This window comes from Solea senegalensis, unplaced genomic scaffold (genome assembly GCF_019176455.1).
Source record: "Solea senegalensis isolate Sse05_10M unplaced genomic scaffold, IFAPA_SoseM_1 scf7180000017378, whole genome shotgun sequence".
NCBI classification, from domain to species: Eukaryota; Metazoa; Chordata; class Actinopteri; order Pleuronectiformes; family Soleidae; genus Solea; species Solea senegalensis.
Genome location: NW_025322371.1, coordinates 5,001 through 8,771, shown reverse-complemented (window position 1 = coordinate 8,771; position 3,771 = coordinate 5,001).

The following is a 3,771-nucleotide window of genomic DNA, read 5'->3' as shown; positions in this document are numbered from 1 at the left end:
CTGATGGGGTTGCAAAATTTGGTGAGTTTTGGGGCATGGGAAAGGCCTCAAAAACGCGATTCATTTGGAGGAATAATAAAAATAAGAATAATCTTAGCGATTATAATAGGGTTCTTGCGCAACCAAGTTGCTCGAACCCTAATAAGAATAATCTTAGCGATTATAATAGGGTTCTTGCGCAACCAAGTTGCTCGAACCCTAATAAGAACTAGTACCGCAAGCGGTAATTAACGGGTTCGAGCTTGACGGCTCGCGAGTCCCTGTGCGTCCACGTCGCAGCGCGAGTCCTCTTCCTCATCTTCCGTTCATTCACCGCTTGTGGTACAGGTTATTTTCAGCTGCATCCCCGCGCAATGTCAGGCGTGTCCTTTTAAAATGGCCGTCTTCCTGTTGGGTGAAAGGCGTGTCCGTAAACGTGTTTAGGGAAGGTACCTTGACTTACATAACAAGTTTCGTGTGGATCGGAGAATGTCAGACTTTACTTCCTGTTTAGGGAGTTGTACTTCCTGTAAGGAGGTCATCCTTTACAGACATGTTCAGGGCGGGTCTGAGGTCTAACAGTGTGATTTCATCTATAAGTTGTTATTTTTGTGAAAAACAACTGATGGTATCAGAATTGAAGCTGAATTTTAGAAATAACTTGTTATTTTTGTGATAGAACATCTGATGGTATAAGAATTTAGGGTGCATTTTCTCTTTTTTCCCTCTGTTACTTTTTCTCTCTTCCCATTTTCCCTGTTTTTTTTTTCCTTGGCCCCTCTTGCAGTACCTTTTGCCCCATCTTTCCCTTCCAGAGCAGCATGAGAAACTGTAAATGTTAGATTTGATAGATTTGTAGGCAAATGCCTCCATCATGTGGCGAACAAAGGTTACTGCAATGACAAACCACTCAGTAGAGTGGATCCTGTGCAGTGTTCTTATGTCAACACCATTGAACGATTTGTTATCATATTCAGCAAGCATCATCTACCATGTGGTTTTCATGTTTTCATTCATTTTGAGTATGATACAATGAAATTTGTTAAAGTTATAAGGGAAATTGTGAACTTGTATTTTCTGTTACCACCAGAAGGCGCTGTTTTCAAAATGTACAGTTTTTGGATAAGCATCTTCAGCAAGATCCCATCATCGGTCGTCACGAGTTTGGTTAAGATCTGACCTTCCATCGCAAAGTTATAAGAGTTTGTTGTTGTAGCTAAATACCAGACGTCATATTGTCTGCCGTCAACAGGGGGCACTGTTTTTGAAAATGAATATTTTCATATAGGCATCTTCAGGGATTGACTATCATCAATCCTAGCAAGTTTGGTTCAGATTGGAATAGCGTTCGCAAAGTGGTAGCAGTTTGTTTTTTGTCGCAAATATCTGACTTTGTAGTGTTGTCATGGCAACACTGTTGAACAATTTGTTATCATATTAGGCACACATCATCTACCATGTGTTTGGAATGTTTTCCCAAATTTTGAGTTTGATACAAGGACATTTGTTAAAGTTATAAGGGAATTTGTGAACTTGTACTTTCTGTTACCACCAGGTGGCGCTGTTTCCAAAATTTACAATTTTTGCATAGGCATCTTCAGCAAAAGCCCATCATCGATCATCACAAGTTTGGGTAAGATCTGACCTTCAATCGCAAAGTTATAAGAGTTTGTTGTGTGTTGCGAAATACCAGACTTCCTAGTGTTTGCCACCACCAGGAGGCGATGTTTTCAAAATTTACAGTTTTTGCATAGACATCTTTAGCAAGGGCCCATCATCGAGTGTCACTTGTTTGGTTACTATCTGACCTTCCATGGCAAAGTTATAAGAGATTGTTGTGTGTTGCGAGGAATCGTGATTTTAGCCAACTTTCCTGACCTTCTTCTTGTTCGCCGTGATACTTAATGAAAAGATTTTGATACCTTTGGATCCTCAACTTGTTCACAGTGACCTCACAAAGTTTCAAGGTGATCCCATGAAAGCTCTATGACAAGTGCATTCACATACCATTGGTGCGAAATGGCCAAAATCTGCAATACATTTACTTTCAATCCAAGATGGCGGCTTTCCCGTTCGTTTTAGAGCATAGGCTGCTTTGAATTTTTTGACCGTCCTGACCTAAGGAACGCGTGAGTACCAAGTTTAGTGCATGTACATTAAACGTGCTCCTCAGGAGGACAAGGTTTACGGGTTGTAAGAGTTTCGCCTTTTGTTGTGAAAAATATGAATGAACGCCAACTTTGGCGCCCCCTATCTCAAAAACCATGTGACATTTAAAAAAACTTTTAATAACTTTAGATCCTCAACTTATTCACAGTGACCTCAACCAGTTTGAAGGTGATCGAATTAAAGCTCTATGACAAGTGCGTTCACATACCATTGGTGCGAAATGGCCAAAATCTGCGAAAAATGTACTTTCAATCCAAAATGGCGGCTTTCATGTTCGTTTTAGAGGTTCGGCTACGCTGACTTTTTTGACCGTCTGGACCTAACGAACGCGTGAGTACCAAGTTTCGTGCATGTACATTCAACGTGCTCCTCAGGAGGACAAGTTTTACGGGTTGTAAGATTTTTGCCTTTTGTTGTGAAAAATATGAATGAACACCAACTTTGGCGCCCCCTATCTCGTACACCGAGCGACATTTTAAAAAGCTTTCAGTAACTTATGCTCGGCAACTTGTTCACAGTGACCTCACTAATATTCAAGGTGATCGCACAAAAACTCTAGGACAAGTTCATTCAAATATCAGGTGTCATAGTGGCTGCTGTCACAAGGGGGCGCTGTTTTTGAAAGTGAATATTTTCAAATAGGTGTCTTCAGGGCCAGACTATCATCAATCCTAGTAAGTTTGGTTCAGATTGGACTCAGTTTCGCAAAGTTGTAGCAGTTTGTTTTTTTGTCACAAATATCTGACTTTGCAGTGTTGCTATGGCAACACCGTTGCGCCATTTGTTATCATAATAAGCACGCATCATCTTTCATGTGTTTTTAATGTTGTCACAAATTTTGAGTTTGATACGATTAAATATGTAAAAGTTATTACCGAAATTGTGTATTTGTTGTATTTTCTGTTACCACAAGGAGGCGCTGTGCTAAAAATGTACAGTTTTTCCACAGACTTCTTCAGCAATGGTCCATCATCAACCCTAGGTAATTTGGTTTGGAAGTGACCTTCTATCGCAAAGTTATAAGAGTTTTGTTGCCTGTGGCGAAAAATAAAAATTTTCACCAACTTTGCCGGCCCCTTTCTCGTACACCATGATACTTATTAAAAAGTTTTTAGCAACTTTAGATCCTCAACTTGTCCAAAGTGACCTCACAAAGTTTGAACGTGATCCCATGTAAGCTCTAGGACAAGTTCGTTCAAATACCGATGGTGCGATATGGCCAAAATCGGCAAAAAATGAATTTTCAATCCAAGATGGCGGCTTTCCTGTTCGTTTTAGAGCATAGGCTACGCTGACTTTTTTGACCATCCCGACCTAAAGAACGCGTGTACCAAGTTTCGTGCATGTACATTAAACGTGCTCCTCAGGCCCACAAGTTTTAGGGGGTGGAGCAGTTATTTGCCCCGCCCACTTTCATTTTTTAACGCACATTCCCCGAAACATTAATAAACGTAAATTTACACCAGGTCTGATGCACTTGCAAAGAATGGTGAGTTTTGGGGCATGTTCAGGGCCTCAAAAACGCGATTTATTTGGAAGGCGGAAGAATAAGAAGAATAACTCTTACGATTACAATAGGGTTCTTGCAACCTTGTTGCTCGAACCCTAATAATCTTAGCGATT